Below are 18,823 nucleotides of genomic sequence, written 5' to 3'. Positions count from 1 at the left end.
AAGCCAAGAAATAAACCCATACACACATGGTTGATCTCTCACTAGAGTGTCAAGGACACACGATGGGAAAAGGAAAGTCTCTTCAACAAATGATGTTGGGAAAACTAGATATCCACATGCAAAAGAATGAAACTGGACCTCTATTTTACACACTCACAAAATCAACGCAAAATTAATTAAATGTCAGACCTCAAGAAGACTTAAATGTAAAACCTGAAACTATTAAGATCATCAAAGAAAATATGGAGAGCGGAGGGACTTTTTGATACTGGTCTTGGCAATGATTTCTTGAATTTGATGCAGGCAACAAGATCAGAAGTACAGGTCACAAAATTGCAGGCAACAAAATGAAAAGTAGGTATATGGGACTATGTCAAACTAAAAAGCTTCTTCACACCAAAGGAAACAAACAAGAGTGAAAAGAATGGGAAAAAATATTTGCAAACCGTTTATTAGACAGGGGATTAATATCTAAAACATATAAAAATCTCCTGCAACTCAACATCAAAAAAAAAAAAGGACATGATTAAAAAATGAGCCAAGGATACAGAATTTTATTGTTGTTAACAACCATTTGATCAATAAATATGAGAGATGCCCTCTCAAAAAAAAAAAAAAATGAACCAAGGAGAATTGAAGAGACATTTCCCAAAGAAGATATATGATTGGCCAACAGGCATATGAAAAGCTGCTCAACAACACTGATCAAGGAAATGCAGATCAAAATCACAATGAAATATCACTTCACACCTGTTCGAATGGCTATTACTTAAAAAAACAAAACAAAAGATAACAAGTGATGGTGAGGATGTGGAGAAACTGGAACCATTGTACACTGCTAGAAATGTAGAATGGTGCAGCCACTATGAAAAATGATATGGAGGGTCCTTAAAAATTAAAAATAGAACTACAATATAATCCAGCAATCCCTCTTCTGAGAATATGTCTAAAATAATTGAAAGCAAGGTCTCAAAGAGATATTTGCACCCCCATGTTCACTGCAGCATTATTCACAACAACCAAGATATAGAAAAACTCAAATGTCCATTGACAGGTGACTGGATAAAGAAAATTTGACATATACATATAGTGGAATATTATTCAGCCTTTAAAAAGAAGGAAATCCTGGCATTTCAACAATACAGATGAATCTTGAGGAAATTATGCTAAGTGAAATAAGCCAGCCACAGAAAAACAAATACTGATGATTCCACTTATGAGATTTCTAATGTAGTCAAACTTATAGAAGAATAGTGGTGGTCAGGGGCTTCAGCAGAAGAAGTAGAGAATTACTGCTCATTGGATATAAAGTTTCTGTTATGCAAGGTGAGTTCATGTGGTCTTATCACACATGCATACATACAGACACACACACAAAGGAGCACACGGGAAATTTTGGAGGTGATGGAGATGTTTAGTATCTTGATTGTGGTGATGACATCATGAATATATGCATATGTCCAAATTCATCAAGATGGATTTATTAAATATGTGCAATTTTTTGTATATTGATTACACTTCAACAAAGCATGCCCTCCCACACACAAAGGAATTGTTAGATTTAGCTGGCAAAAACCATGATTAGAGGTTACAAACAAAAGCAAAAATTCTTGGCTCACAAAATTTGGTCTCTATTTCACCCTGGACATTGAGCAAACTGCTAGTCTTGACATGCTTCCCTTTTGGTATCTGTGAGATGGTAGAAAATACTTATATATTTAGTGACCCTGATTCCTAACACTGAGAACTAAAGCCCTTGAAATTTCCTGGGTGATAGGAATGTTTTTGCTCTAATGAAGTGACTCTGGGTGGGCTCCTGGATGGATGCTGCTCACCAGAAAGACCAAGCCATGATGATGAACTTGAAATTTTCAACCCCACCCCCATATTCCGGAGAGGGGCTGGAAATTAAGTGAATGATTGCTCATTTGCCTATGTGATGAAGTCTCCACAAAAGTCCCTGAAGTTCAGAGTTTGGAGGGTGTCAGGTTGGTGAACACGTGGAAGTGCTAGAAGAGCGGCATGCCAGGAGATGGGTATACTTTGCCCTACCATCCCTTCCATTTGGATGTTCACCTGCATACTTTACCATATTCTTTTATAATAAGCCAGTAAACATAAGTATTTCCCTGAGATTTGTGAGACACTCTAGCCAATAATCATATCCAAGGGGATGAGGGGAGTCATGGGAACCCCTATTGGTAGTGAAGCCCAACAAAATTGTGAGTAAGCTAGGGGCCTACTACTTGTAATTGGCATCTGAAGTGGGGAAATCCTCATGGGTCTGGGCTCCTAACCTGAGGGAGCTGAACTAATTCTATTACATATCGGAATTGAATTTAATCCTAGGGGTCCCAGTTGGTGTCAGAGAGAATTGCTTGGTGTGGGGAAAAAAAAAGCCCTCACATATTTGGTGCCAGAAGTGTTGTGAGTGTGGTAGCAGTGTGAAAGTCAAGGAGAAACACACCATAGGAAATGTTTTTCTTACTCAATATCACACTTAGTTTTAGGATTGAACTCCTATAAAACACTGTGCCAGAATGAGAAGTTCCTTGAGATGGCACATGAGTCATACCAAGACCCCTTCAGTCTAGTTTCTTGTTTCTGATGTCAATACCAAATACCTGACTGTTCGGAGAAGACAAAGTTCTCTTTCCTGACATCACCAACACAGATAAAAGATGCTCCCCTTTTTCCTAACATTCTACTTCTCCTGAATGCCTACAGCCATTTATCATCCATGAATGTTTACAGCTTATTCTATCAATGAGTGCCCAAATTTGTTACAGATGATATAGTGTTTATTCTAAATATATTTCTTTGGAACTCCCAGTGCTACTATTACTTATGGTGTAAAACTGCATTCACATACAAAAATAGAAGGATCTACAACAATTCCTAACAACAATTAAATAAGGGATGTACTTTTAGCTGGCCCCAATTTATAGAGGAGAACAGAAATGGGCAAAGGTGGCATGGTCATAGCAGCCATGACGGCTTCCATCCTGTGCCTGTGTCCACGTTCACTGAGGAAACAGGGCAGTGACTTCGGATATCGGGAATCACATACCACAGCAGCAGTGAATACCACTTTTGGAATGTGAATCCTGCTCCACATTGGGAAAGCAAGAACAGCTATTAAAAGAGATTTCTAGTTCACATGGTATCCTCTGACAAAGGAGGAGGGTGCCAGATAAAGGATGAGTAGAAATAGGAATCCTGCCCTAGAATTTAAGAAGGGCCCTGTTTTTCCTGTGCCTCATTAGCTCTAGCTAATAGGAAGGGTCACAGAACATGCAGGAGGAAGGGTGAGTTTTGTCAGAACATTTGTCAACCACAAGGCTTTAGTAAGAAATAAAAAGGAAACGTGCACTCTTCATATCTAAGACTTTTAAAGTTAGAATGCTTTCCCCCACCTCTCTTCTTTCTTTCAGCCTTCCCTCCTGTAAGCAAAAAACTAAATCCAACACTTGATACTAGAGGAAACTAGTATTAACTGTGCTCACTGCGTTCCACTGAACTGGGAAACACCCCTCTAACTGGTTGGTCCACTTATTCTAGTTCTTCTCTAATTCCACAGGCCCCGACCCATCATTATTTTTTTCCAAAACCCAAATCTGGTCAGGTTCCTGTCTTGCTCATGCACCTGTGATGTCCTCTCTATCACTGAATCTTTGACATGCATGGATGGACCCTTGCATTCTAACTCCAACCTGACCCCTGGGGTCCTCTGTCTGCTCTCAGACGTCACTCCACCCCAGGCTCAAGCTGTATGCAGTTGTCTGCTGCTTTCCGAGAACATGTTTACTTTGCTAACCCCATGCCTACCTCAAGCTGCTTGCCTCTGTTATTCACCTGGAGAACCACCATCCCTCAAGACCCACCTTAGAGTTATCCTGTGAAGTTCCTTCCAGCACCCATCCATCTTCCCTCTCTCATCTCTCCATCCTCACTGTTGGCAAAATTAACCATTCTGTCCTCCAGTCCCATTACATTTCAGATTTCCTTTTCTCAAAGGATGCCCCAGTACTTGGCAACTTTGTTTCCTTATTTTTTCTTTCCAAATGGACAGACAAGAGAGGGGCATTTTCCTGGTCCTTTTTCTGCCTCAACGCACCCAGTGCCCAGCACACTCTGAAGTGGAAAGTCCTTAGATCTCTCCCCTGCACTCCCATTCGGTACACAGAACTAAATCGGGCCAGTCATGCAACTTCTCAGTTTCTTCATTGGCTGATGATTCTCACTACTCTGCCTGTCTTACGGAGTTGCTGTGGAAATCAAATGGGATGAACATGTGGGGAAGCACACCAAAGGCTAAAAAACACTGTGTGGGCACAGAGTCATATTGTTCCTTTAGCAGAGAAGCCATTTTTTTCCTCCTTTGTAGCACGCAGACTAACCAGCACCCGAGCGGAGGCGCCGGCGGGCCGGGCGTTCCCGGGGGCGGGGCGGCCTTTTTAATTTTTTAAGTCCCAGGCTATAATCGTAATCCACCACTTCAGAGCTAAGCTGTACATTTTTATTTTTATTTTGGTATAGTTAATGTACAATTACTTGAAGAACATTATGGTTACTAGATTCCCCCTATTATCAAGTCCCTCCCACGTACCCCATTAGAGTCACTGTCCATCAGCGTAGTTAAGATGCTATAGAGTCACTACTTGTCTTCTCTGTGTTAAACGCTGTACATTTTCATTCTGTATGAAGACAAAACAGGACAGAAAAAAAATAAAGGGTGAGTCTACATTACATAAAATTGAACCCCCCACCTTAAAATGAATACAATTTATTTCTATTAACAGCCAGAAAGGAAGCTTATCTAGACACAGAAAAGACAGAGAGTACCTAAACTGAAAGACACAAATGTGGATTCGAAAATTAGGCTTCTAACGACTATTTTCAACATTGCGTTATTTTTCACAGTGGGTAAATGATGTAGTGTCTGTAGTCACTGAAGCCAGACATTAGTAAACGGGAAGTGAATTAATTACATCAATCATTGGGAAGCACCTAGCTTAGAAAAATATTTTCAAGAAAGATGAGGCAGCACGGTGGAGTGGCTGGGTTGCAGTCTCTGGAGGCAGATGCCTGAGAGTCAATCCGGGGCACTTACTAGCTGTAACTTTGGGCGACAAGGTCAGTTTCTACATATGTACAACTGGGACTATAATTCCTACCTTGTAGGTGAGACAGAGACCGTGGTTTTAGGCAGAGTAGGGTGAGGCCCTTCGGAGAAAAAGCAGAGTAAGATAATTACAGTCAGAACAATGTAACAAATGTGCAAAGAAGTCCCTATCAAAACTCTGTGTTAAGCATTACGCAAAGTCAGTCACACTAATTCTCTAGGGTAAAGATACAAGACTAGGAATATAGACATCTTCAGTGAGATCAGTTAAAGCTCAAAAGGCCAGCAGCACTTAACCTGGAATGTTTGAGTGTTCTCCAGATAAAGTGTCTCAGCATAACCCGTAACTTCACTGCATCAATTTAGACCATGACACTGTAAAATTTACCTTAGCCTGCTAAAAGGCCCAATTTATTTTAACAGTACCTATGTGCTGTATTTCCTTCTCTGATCCTAACCAAGTAATCTGCAACCTAGGAAAAGGACTAATTTAATAAGCAAACCCAACTATAAACAGTCCAAGAAGTTAAGAAGTAAGATTCTTAACACACTTTAGCAAACAGGCAACAACCCAGCCCACCTTGGGGGCAGGGCAGGCAGTCTTAATTGACATGCTTCCAGAGGGAAACTGCTATCCTGAGAAAGAATCAGAGCACCAAATTTCTTCTGTTACTCATCAATAAAGAGCATTCTGGGACCACTTAACAAGTCTGCACCCCTAGCCCTTACCCCTATTCCTAAAAATCCTCAACCACACATAAAACCCCTAGACAACGAACCAACCATGGATTCTCTTGCCTCCCCCCTGGCGTGAGCCAGGGGTTCTGTCCTCTCGCTTAATCTCTAAATAAAAGCCTGTACCTTGCTCTCCTACCTTGAGTGTTTGCGAAGCTCATTCTCTGGCTCCAGGAACAAGAACCCCGGCATCATAGGGTGAGCTCTGGGGATAAAGTATGTGAAGTCGTGACATGCAAACACGATGGTGCTGCTTACTCTCACTTTCACAAACCTGGCATACACAAAAAATAGAGGCTTTACTTATCTTCACCTTTTTAACTATATGAGAAGAGTTAAAGTTTGAGGCCTAGGAAATTCTCTGGGGCCAAGATAAAACAAAAGACTGTTGAGTTCCCTCCATCCAGGAAGCCATCCTGGACTCATTAAGATATTGTGATTTTAAAGATGAATGAGCTCCATCCAGCATCTGCCCTCAAGTAGCATATCTCCTTCTAGCAAATAAAATAGACACCAATTAATTTATTATAATGTGGGGATCAAAAGTACAGCACAGAGAATATAGTTTAAAAGTGATTTATTATAGTGTGATGAGTTCTACAATAGTGTGAAAATAAGACAAAACTGAGATCACCTCCCCTAAAATCCAGCTATGCCACAAAACCAAGATGGATTCAGTTAGGCTAATTGAGGCATAAAACAAAACGGAGTGGGTGGCCATGTGTTGACAAGAAGCTACACGTGTATTCTGTGTCACTAGAAGAATCACAAAACAAAGTCTATTCTCCAAAGAAGAACCTGTTCCTGATGTGGTCCTGCTACTGCTGCCAGAACACAGGCTGAGAAATTAACCCTCAGTTGCAGCAGATGGGGCTCTGGGCAGAATCTGTCACTATAAAAACAACCTGTTTCCTGGGAGTTTGCTTTTGGGTCATAGCTGAAGGCTATGCCTCACCAGTTTGCAAGTTTTCTTTTGCAATAAAGTTCTCCTGCTCATCTTTCCTGTCTTACAGAGACATATATTAAAAATGAGAACATATTTGAAGAACTGTTTACTTTTGTTCAATGAGTCAAGATGGGTCTTGAATGTTATATAAACATTCCTAGGTAGGTGAAGAGAACCTTTAGACATTCTAAACAAGACAGATTAGTTCTAGCATGGGTTGCTTAAAGTGGCTTTCTGGGAGGGGTAGGGGGGAATCTTTATGCTCTAACCACTGCCAACTTCTTCAATCTCATTTTACTGTATGTTCTCTCTCCAGTCTAACATTAAATCATAGAAGAGAATTTTCTTGAATTGTGTCTTTTATTGTTATATTCTCTTTTTGTGTTCTCTCTTTCTAGACTGCTCTTTATGCAGGTATTGGATCTTCTGGTCCTTTAACTGAATTTTTCATTTCTGTTGTAAGTTATTTCCCTCCATCCCCTTCCCCATTCCCCTCACCAGCAACCATCATTCTTGCATATGTTGGGGAGGAAAAATTTTCCACTACCCTCAAAGGTTCTTCTACTTGGTCTAAGAATTTAGCTGACAAGAGACAGTTTAACAAGAGAAAATCAAATTTAATTTCTTCTATACGGGCACCCCACATACATGAGAAGCCCCAAGGCAGAAAGGTAAAATGAGGTACATACTTCATCCTGAGCTAAGGAATTGCAATAGGGGCCTGGGGCTTCAAAGAGGAGGAGAGCAATGCACAGAACCCTAAAGATCACATGTTCGGTGATTACATGTTTGCCCTGCCGCACAAATGGACCATTCAGATCAAGTTTTGCTCTGGTAATTATTCTCGTTCTGCGAAAGAGTCCCCAGTTTAGATCCTTCTAAAGGAAGGGCAAAATTTTGAGTCCACAGGGTCTTGACAGCCTTCAGCTCAAAATAGTACACATGCCAAAGTGGCCCATTCTGGGGAGGCTTGTTCTGAATCTCTTCACTTGTTTAATAGACATATTTTTGCATTTATTTTCATAAAATTTATATTACTGTTTTATATCCATCTACTTTAATCTAAATAAAGGGTATTGTGATGTAATGTTCATATTTCTATCTTCCTCTCCACTTCTAAACTCTACCTCCCACCCTCCCACCATTTGACCAGTGTTACAGTTGATTATATTATCATGTGAGTCTTCTGTGGCTGCTCTAACAAATTCCCACAAATTTGGTAATTTAAAACAACAGTCCTAAAGGCCAGAAGTTCAACCTCAATTTCACTGAGACAGATTCCAAAATGATCTCATCTCAAGATCTTTAGTCACATCTGCACAGACCCTCTTTTCAAATAAGTTACAAGTTCCACAGATTTGTGGATGTGGACATATCTTTAGGAGCCATTCTCAGCTTACCACAATTTTCTATTCAAATTTTTATACACTTATCTAGACATATATACACATATGAAATACTTTTTACTTTACAAACTAAAATGGAATAACACAGTCTCTGTTCAAATGCCACTTTTTAAAAAAATTAAAGTATCATTGATATACAATCTTACATTGGTTTTAAATATACCACACAGTGGTTCAACAGTTACCCATATTATTAAATCCTCACCCTTCCTAGTGTGGTTACTATCTATCAACATAGTAAGATGTTACAGAGTCATTGACTATATTCTCCATGCTGTACTATCATCCCCATGACCAACTTATATTGTAATTGCAAATTATTGTGCTCCTTTATCTCCTTCATCCTTCCCCAACCCCTCCCCTTTGGTAACCACTAGGCCTTTCACAGTGTCTATGCTATTTTTTCCTTCTGTTTTTCTTTGTTTTTATACTCCACAAATAAGGGACATTGTATGACATTTGTCTTTCTCCACCTGACTTATTTCAGTGAGCATAATACCCTCTAGATCCATCCATGTTGTTGCAAATGGCAGGATTTCTTCTCTTTTCATGGCTGAATAATATTCCATTGTGTATATGTACCACATATTCTTTATCCATTCATTTATTGATGAACACATAGGTTGCTTCCATATCTTGGTGATTTCAGATAGTGCAGCTATAAACATACAGGTGCTTATGTCTCTTCAAATCAGGGATACTGTTTTCTTTTGGGTATATTCCTTGGAGTAGAATTACTGGGTAAAATGGTATTTCTATTTTTAATTTTTAGGAGACCCCTGTATTGCTTTTCATAGTGGTTGTAGTGGTTGCACCAATTTACATTTCTACCAACAGTGTAAGAGGGTTCCCATTTCTCCACATCCTCACCAACATTTGTTATTTCTTGTCTTTTGGATATTGGCCATCCTAAGTGGTGTGAGGTAATAATTCATTGTGGTTTTAATTTGCATTTCCCTGATGATTAGTCATGTGGAGCATCTTTTCATGTGCTGGCTGGTCATCTGTATTTCTTCTTTGGAGCAGTGTCTGTTCAGGTCCTTCACCCATTTTTTAATTCATTTATTTGTTTTTTGGGTGTTGAGGCATATGAGTTCTTTATATATTTTGGATATTAACTCTTTATCAGATGAATCATTTACAAATATATTCTCCCATGCTGTGGGATGCTTTTTGTTCTGCTACTAGTGTCCATGGCTATACAGAAGCTTTTTAGCTTGATGTAGTGCCATTTGTTCATTTTTGTTTTTGTTTGCCTTGCCCGGGGAGATGCATTCAGGAAAAAGTTGCTCATGTTTATATTCAAGAGATTTTTGCCTATGTTTTCTTCTAAGAGTTTTATGGTTCACGACTTACATTCAGGTCTTTGATCCATTTTGAGTTTACGTGTTTGTGTATGGAGTTAGACAGTAATCCAGTTTCATTCTTTTGCATGTAGCTGTCCAGTTTTCCCAACACCAGTTGTTGAAGAGGCTATCTTTTCCCCATTGTATGTTCATGGTTTCTTTATTGTATATTAATTGACCATATATGCATGGGTTTATGTCTGGGCTCTTTATTCTGTTCCATTGATTTATGGGTCTGTTCTTGTGCCAGTTACAAATTGTTTTGATTACTGTGACTTTGTAGTAGAGCTTGAAGTCAGCGGCATAATCTCCCCAGCTTTGTTCTTTTTTTCTCAGGATTGCTTTGGCTATTTGGGATCTTTTGTGGTTCCATATGAGTTTTAGAACTATTTGTTCTAGTTCACTGAAGAATGCTGTTAGTATTTTAATGGGGATTGCATTGTATCTGTAAATTGCTTTGGGCAGGATGGCCATTTTGACAATATTAATTCTTCATATCTATGAGCATAGGATATATTTCCATGTATTAGGGTCTAATTTCTCTCATGAGTCTTATAGTTTTCAGAGTAATGGTCTTTCACCTTATTAGTTAGGTTTATTCCTTTTTGATGCAATTGTAATAGAGTTGTTCTCCTGATTTCTTTTTCTGCTAGTTCATTGTTAGTATATAAGAATGAGACAGATATCTGTGTGTTAATTTTGTATCCTGCAACTTTTCTGAATTCAGTTATTGGTTCTAACAGTTTTTTGGTGGAATTTTTAGGGTTTTCTATGTATAATATGTCATCTTCAAATGTTACTTCTTTAGAGAAATTGATTCTTATCCCTTTATCCAAAATACAGATGCATCATCCTTTGTCTGTTAATTCTTCTTTATTTTTCTTCCTAGTACTTGTATCAGTCAAGGTTCTCTATTTTTTAATAAAAGAAACAGCCTTTGATAATTGAAGCAGAAAATGAATTTTTCATGGATTATTAGGTAGTACCTAAAATCATTAAGAGGACTATACATACCACTTGGAGGTTATGTGCCTAAAATCCCACCACAGAATTGGTCCAGTACTCTGTAACACTACTGGACATACATCTGCAGCATGTGCTGCCAACATCACGAGCTAGTCACAAGACATTAGAAAATTAATTAGTATACTTCATCATATTAACAAAATAAAGAAGAAAAGCCATTTATAATAAATTCAGAAGAGACATTTGATAACAGTCAACATCAAATCATGTTAAAATTCCTCAACACTTTAGGAATAGAAGGAATCTTCCTCAGTCCAGAATGCTTGTCCTTACTCCTCTGGAATGCTGCTCCCTCACCAGAACTTTAGGTGGTGGTGGTGCCAGCTTCTTTCACTCACTTGCTTCCATCACACAGCAAGAGCTGATATGTTTGAAGTCAGATAGTGAAAATTCTGCAACTGTTCTTTCTCAAGAGCAGTCTGAATATTTTGGATCCTTAGAATTTCTGTAGAAATGTTGTAATCAACTCTCAATTTCTTCAAAATACCTGCTGGGATTCTTATTGGGATTTTGTTGACTCTATAAATAAGTTTAGGGAGAACTGACACCCAATTAATATTGAAGCTTTTAATTCATGATCATGGTGTATCATTCCATTTATGTAGATCTTCTATAATTTCTTTCAGAAATACTTTGCAATTTCCATTGTAGAGTTATTACATACCTTATGTCAAATATCTTCCTAAGTATTTTGATTTTAGGAGCTATTAAAATGCATTTCTTTACATTTAAAAGTCTAATTATTTGCTGATTATATATAAAAGCAAATTAATTCTTATATTAATCTTTTATCCTGCGAACTTGCTAAATTCCCTCATTAGTTCTAATAGTTGCTTTATAGATTCTTTTAGATCTTCTACATAAGCAATCATGTCATCAATGAATAAGTTTTACTTCTTTCTTCCTGCAATGTATACATTTCTTTCACTTACTTTATTGCACTGACTAGGATGACCATTAAAATGTCAAATAGATGTGATGAAAATGAAGATCCTCAGTTTGTTCCAAATCAGGGAGAAACCTACTTGGTCTTCTACCATTAAGTATGAAGTTAGCTATAGATTTTTCCATAAGTGCATTTAATCAGACTGAGGAAGATTCCTTCTATTCCTAAAGTGTTGAAGGATTTTTAATATGATTTGATGTTGAATGTTATCAAATGTCTCTTCTAAATTTATTATAAATGGCTTTTCTTCTTTACTTTGTTAATATGATGAAGTATACTGATTAATTTTCTAATGCTAATACAACCTTGCATACTTGGGATAAACCAAATGAAATCAGGACATATTATCTTTTTTATATGAGGTGGGTTCAATTTATCATTTTATTAAGGATTTTTCTATTATTATGTGTAATGTTGCTCTGTAATTTTCTTTTCTTTTCTTATGTCAGGCTTTGGTATCAGGGTAATCCTGGACTCATAAAACAAGTCATAAGTTTTCCCTATTCCTGTATTTTCTGGATGAGTATGTAAATTGGCATTAATTTTTCCTTAAATGTCTGACAGAATTCACCAGTGAAATTATCTTCTTTCCTCCTCTCTTTCTCCTTCCTTCCTTCCTTTCTTTCTTTTTGAGTAAACCCAAATGAGAGTTTACTTTGCTCCTATTTTTCAAGCTTTAGAAGTTTGTGTCATTGATTTTAGTTCTTTCCTATGTTCTAATATTAGCATTTAGGCTTTAAATTTCCCTCTAAACACAGCTTTAACTGAATTCCACAAGTTTTCATTCAGTTTGGAATATTGTCTAATTTCTCTTATGTTTCCTTCTGTTACTCAAGGGTTAATAAGAGCTATGTTTCGAATTTCCAATTATTTGGGGATTTTCCAGATAAGTTTATATTACTGATTTTTAATTTAAGCCTATTGTGGCAAATTAATATTCTGGAATATTTCAATCTTTTAAAATTTACTGAAACTTGTTTTACGGCCCTGCGTACACTCTGTCTTTCTGAGCAGTACCATATGTACTAGAAAATAGTAATATTCTACAATTGTTGGATGTAGTGGTCTCTAAAAGTCAGTTAGGTCAAAGTGACAGTTTTGTTCATATTTTCTATGACCTTACTTATTTTGTTTAATTATTCTATCAATTGCTCAGAGAGGGAAGTTCAAATATCCAACTATGCTTTTTGATTTGTTTATTATACTATTTAATTCTGTCAAATTTTGATGTTCTGCTACTGTATATAGAGATAGATATTCATACATACATATTTATATGCTACTAGATATATGTGTATAGGTATTTATAATTATATTTATATTTACAGTTCTTATGTCTCCCTTATGAATTTACTCATTTATCATTGTGAAATGTCTCTATCACTAGTAATACTCTTGATGTATACTTTATCTGACATTAACATAGTCATTACAGCCTTTATGTTTGTTGGTTGTATGGTATATTTTTTCCCATTCTTTTACTCTTAACCTATCCATATCTTTATATTTAAAATGCATCTCTTGTAGACAGAATATAGTTGACTTTTTAAAATCTACTCTGACAATCTCTGCTTTTCAATTTGAGCAGTTTTTAAAATTATTTTATTTTGTCATTTGTTTTATATCTTCCCATCTGTTTTTTATCATTTGTTTCTCCTTTCTTTTCTTTTTGGCTTAAATGAAAAAAAAATTGGAATTCTATTTTAATTTATCTGTTGTATATATCTCTGAGTTATCTTTTAGTGATTCCTTCAGGATTATAAATATACATATCGAACTTTTCTGGTCCATTTAGAGTTAATATTGTAGCACTTCATGTAAAATATAAAAACCTTGCACCCATATGGGTCCAGTTACACAGTACCTCTTCCCAATTATTTATGCTTTACTTTTCATATGTATCTACAAATGATATAAAGTCCATAGTGGAATGCTCTAAATTTTTCTTCCAATATAGTTTTTTATTTAGAAATAGTCTTTTAAGTTTACTTATATATTTACTATATCTGATGTCCTTCATTCCTTCCAGAATACCTATTTTCCATTTTATATTATTTCTCAACATGAATAACTTTCTGTAATATCTCTTCAAGTGTGGATGTTCTGGTGATGAATTCTGTTAGTTTTTGTTCATTTCTGACTGTCTTTCTTTGTCTTCATTCTTGAAGGATCGTTTTATTGGATATAGAAATATAGGTAGAGAGTTGTTATCTTTAAGCCCTTTCAAGACATGGTTCTACTGTCTTTTGGCTCCTATAATTTCTCAAGAGAAATCGGTATAATTTTGCATTATTGTTTTCCTGTATTTTATTTTTTTTCTGGCTGATTTTGGAATTTTCTTTTTATCTTTGAGTTTTAGTAGTTCATTTATGATGCATATAGGCATTCTGTGTTTTAATATATACTTCTTGAGGTTCACAAGTTTCTTGAACATGGAAATTTATGTGTTTCACCAAATTTTGGAAGCTTTTGGACTTTATTTCTTCAAATATATTTTCTATGTCATTCTTTTGACTCCTTTTTGCACTCCAATTGCATATATATTAGAATTATGTATTTAATAACACAATGTTGGACCTTTTGATTTTGTCCCACAGATCACTACAGTTCCATTAATTTTTTTTCAGTGTTTTTTTCCTTACTTCAAATTGGATAATTTCAATTTGATCTAGCTTAAAGTTTACCGAGTCTTTCTTTTGTCATATATAATCTGCTGCTAACTCTTCCAGTGAGTTTTTTATTTCTGTTTTACTTTTTAGATTTTAAATTACTATTTTATTTTCTCCTATGTTTTCTATTTTTTCTATTTGTTTATTCATTATGAGTTTAAAAAACTTTTTCAACATTCTGGAGCACATGTTTAATAGTGCTTTAAAATTCTGGCCTCCTAATTCTAACATTTTGATCATTTGGGGTCACTTTCCATAGATTGCCTTCTATCTTGAGTATGAATTATGTTTTCCTGTTTCTTAGATATGTAATAATTTTGGGTCATATCAAGAACATCATGAGTAATACATTGTAGAGTCTAGATTCTGTCATATTTTTTCAAAGAACTTTTTTTTTTTTAATTTCAGCAGAGTTAACCTGCCTTGACCCAAACTTTGGAATATGTTTCCCCAGTGAAGAGAGGCAGCTAAAATCTCTGCATTTTGTTTAGTCTTTGCTCTGTTGCCTGGAGTCTGTCCCCTGCGTGTATAGTTCAGGGGCCAGCCAGAGCTTAGGGAGAGTTGGTACACACAAGGTTGGTCTTCTGCTTTCTGACTTTCTTTTCTGGTATTTTCCCCTTCCCCTCCATTTCCAGAAGCTATGGTTGCTCTAAACTCTATCCTCCATTTTCCAGTTAGTAAAACTGAGGAACTCTGACAATTAGTTGCCCTGAGTGGCAATGACTGGGGGCTGCTCTTATGTGAAAATCCAGATAAATGGAATCCAGCCAGTGCCATTCCTTTTTGCAAGTGTTGATCACCACTCCCACCCCCCATTTCTGTCTGCTTTTTGTCACTCTTCAGTGTCTTCAGGCAGATGTTCTAAAGTTTTTTAGACTCATATTTGTTATCTGCAAAAGGGTTAGTCTTGTTAAACCTCCTGGTAATTAACATTTATTGTATCTTATTAAACTAATGATGTGTGATGGACTGGGTGGAAAATTCTTAGACAGTCACATAATTTGAGAAGCACTGCCTTATGAAACTTCTCATGAGTTCCTGTAACCAAGATCTCTTGAAGCATTCCTCAAACATGGTTGGTCAGCAAACCCTTTAATTGGCTGAACCATCCAATTGCTTTCCAATAATTTTTTTTTTATGTAAGCCACAGATCATTCTGTTGCATGCAAGAACTATAATTAATAGAGTATTATCCACATTTTCTACATTAACACGCTCGCTTGTCCTAATACAAAAAAAGCAGCAACTGCCATTTACAAATGAAGAGATTTATAACCTGGACACACAGGAGGGAAGCTGGTGTCAGCTATATAGTCCAGTCTCTTATGGCTGAAATCATACACTATCAGAAAACAAATATGGCAGACTGTAGAGGCATTCAACATTTACTAAAAGTTAAAATTATGGTTTCGAAGTGATGGCATAGAATGTCCAAACCAAAGGAGTGTTTTAGGGCAACTCATTCAACTTCCTGCTATATTTTGCCGATTATGTGCTTGAGGTCCAGCAACTAGAAATATTCTGAACAAGGCTACAGTCAGAAAGTGAAAGAAAGGAGAATCTATATCAACAATTCTTGCATCACTAGTCTGTCCTTTAGCTTTGATGTCGGGGGTTAGAATTTGCTAAATGAGTAGGGATTTTTTTTCTTTTTAATGTAGCTTTAGTTCTAAAGACAGGAGTGGTCTGGCTTCATTCCATTGATTTTCTAACAAGAACTGCTTATCAAACACATTTAAGAGCATTAGGACCCAGTGTTCAAAAGAAACTGCACAGATAACAGCAGAGATTATCTATAGGAAGCAGCCCTGGGGGCTGGAGTCCTTCACACCCAGGTCCTCCTTGTGCCCCAAGTGAAAAAATTTAATATTAATTTCAGGTTTGCTCTATGGGCCTCTACTCTTTAATTCATTTATATATTACCTGTGTTGTTGGTTTACAGTCAGTTTATTCATAAACTAAGTATTATCTCTGGCTTCATCAGTATGCTACGCATTCTCAATCATCCCTGTAGTGAGCAGCTACAGCACCCAAACAAATGCAAGTAGCATCTGGTAGCAATAAAAACAAGAGCTGAGGAAATATTGCTAGACTTAAGAAAATTTAGATGAAAATTATGCAAAAGCTTTAATATGTTATTGACATGGGCTGCATTCTTAGCTGTAGAATAATCTAGGCCTCATTCTCTACCACAACCTTTTTCTCCTTAATAAACTGAATTTTCCAATTAAAGGACTTTCATATGAACTTTATAAGCTACTACCTACAGCCTTTATTAATCTATTCCACTTGCATTCATCTCGTGTCTTATTTTCTTTTTTGTCCTCCTTCCTACCAATTTCTCTTTCTCCTTGGATTCTTCCCTTCATATAATAGTATTCTACCTTCTTTAGGTCAAACTTTTCTTCACCTACAGCTAATTTTTCTTCAGTATGTTTAAAACTGTGTGCTACATAAGCCAAGGCCAGACAGACCTACATGTTCCTGAGATGCAGAGGGCTAAGATTTTGAGTTCTCTCCTATTCCTTAGCTTCCATTTCCCTTATTTTCTACCCTCAAAAGTAGGGACATTTTTGAAAGTTTTCAAATTAAGAGTGGTTTTCTGGGATGCCCCTCCAACTAACTCACAGGAGACATTAATTTATGACAGTAGTTCCCTGCACGGCTTTCTTTAAGTATGCCATCTACCAATATGCTTCTTTAAACTTAACTTCATTTGATGAGTTCATTCAGTACACATTAGTTTAGTGACTCCAAAATGCAAGTCACTGTACCATGTCCTGGGAGCACTTTTCATATCATGTGTACATGATATAATTATTATAATCTGCTAGTATAAGAGTGACTCTAGCCATTAAGCTCTATTTAGTATTGTCTTCCACCTTTGGTAATATCTAAAACTGAGAGGAGGTAACTTTAAACAAGTGAAGGAAGAGAATCTATTTAAAGATTCCTTGAATCACCAGTGTGACCTTTAATTTCATTTTTGGGATTAGAACCAGTCATACAACTAGGACTACTTCTGGTTCTTAGGAGGGAGATTTACAACTGATAGAAAAGGTATTTATAAGGTGAAATATTAAGGTATAGGCTCATGATACTAGAGTCTACAGGACAGATTGTGAGCAGCTAAAATACAGAAACTAATAATTTAAGCTTAGAGTTACTTAATCATTTTCCCCCTATATACATTGTTTGGTAATGATTATTTCCACAATTTATGTCTCCTGAGCCTTTTATCAAATTCCCTGCCTTCTCTCTTAAGATTTTTTTTAGGGGGGATTGAGGGAAAAAAATCTAACATGCTTAGTATATTAACTTTAGATAATGAGAAATTTACTAAAACACTATTTACCACATTCTCTTTCAAAAATATGAATGTGTTAAAATGACTTCCAAAAAAGCCAGGGAGGTGTCTGTGCCTTTGGCCTTACTCTTTCCTCCACTTAGAATATCCTCTCCTTTCCTCTCGTTCTTCCTGTTTGGAAGCCTTTCGCTTGTTGTTTTGAGCCCATTTCACATGCTGCCAAAAGCCTAAAATAAAGTCTATCTTCTCCCTTGCCTCACCATGCCCACTCTGACCTCCACGCCACTTCGTCCCTCAGCTTTAGGTATTCTAATCTTGCGCTCAAATCTTAATCTCACCACACACAAGGCAGAAACAAATCTTCTCTTTATGAATTCTCTGGATTCTTTTTTTTAAAAATCAAAGCTCAATAATTAATTAATGGACAATTAAGGGAATACTTTTTTAGGGTGAGTTATGATAGGAAAACGCAGGTTCAACACAAAATGAAAAATTGAAAGTACTTGAAAAGCTAAAAATGAACTTTATCAATTCTTCAAAGTCCAGAATATCTCTTTTGATTAACTCTATCTAGCACTCTTACCCTGAGTGTATTTGTTCGCTGTTCGCTCTGTTCAACAGCGCCTGCACCTGTCAAACGCATAGTGATTGCTGACTGGCCAGGCGACTTGGCAGGAGCAGTGAAAGAAGACTCCTGATTACGTTCGCTCATCTTCTGCGTATTTGCTCAGGACGTGCAAGCGGGGGGGACTGCCAATCAATACAAAATTCAAAATATTTCTTCGGGAGAACCGGTTTTAGAGTTCTCGGATTCCACTCCACACTCTGCGGTCCTGAAATGCCAGGTTTCTCGGAGGCCGCGCTTTCATCTCTATATTCCCAGACCCTATCCTGTGTCTGGTACGTTTGTGTTTTAAATTCACCCACTGAATCCCGATCGCGCAGGATTACGAATTCAAGCCACAATCTAGAGTTTAAAAGGAAGGGGGGGAAAAAGACCCTTTATTTAGAACCAACTATATCTAGGAACTGGAGCCAAGCACTTGGCTTGAGATTCCAATTTACTAACATATCTCCGGCAAAGTGGAATTTACAATATGCTTGAAAGTAGTGAATACGTGTTGGTTTTCGTTTCACGAAAACACCCACAGACAGATGAGGATCAGCCACAGAATGACATATTCGCGGACATTCAGAGTGACTTAGAAAAGAAGGCAGAGACGGTGTTGCTCAGGAAGTCCTCCCAGTTACTGGGGGTCCACAGGAAATGACAATTCGGTGGGGTAAGGGTTAAAAAGGGCTCTGAGGGAGTCTGGG

The 18,823-nt window shown here is 36.9% G+C and overlaps 1 long non-coding RNA gene across 1 annotated transcript; it reads right to left on the bottom strand.

Annotated features, from left to right (window-relative positions):
- Nucleotides 1-4,571: 4,571 nt before the first annotated feature.
- LOC130679814 (uncharacterized) lies at nucleotides 4,572-18,406 on the bottom strand. The gene is made up of 3 exons (XR_008992760.1): nucleotides 18,090-18,406; nucleotides 5,178-5,226; nucleotides 4,572-4,697 (listed from the first exon to the last, which is right to left on the bottom strand). It is a non-coding gene; the product is annotated as an uncharacterized LOC130679814 (long non-coding RNA).
- Nucleotides 18,407-18,823: the final 417 nt, after the last annotated feature.

Source organism: Manis pentadactyla, chromosome 12 (assembly GCF_030020395.1).
Source record: "Manis pentadactyla isolate mManPen7 chromosome 12, mManPen7.hap1, whole genome shotgun sequence".
NCBI classification, from domain to species: domain Eukaryota; kingdom Metazoa; phylum Chordata; class Mammalia; order Pholidota; family Manidae; genus Manis; species Manis pentadactyla.
The sequence above is the reverse complement of the archived record's forward strand: the minus strand, read 5'-3'. Positions and strand labels throughout refer to the sequence as shown.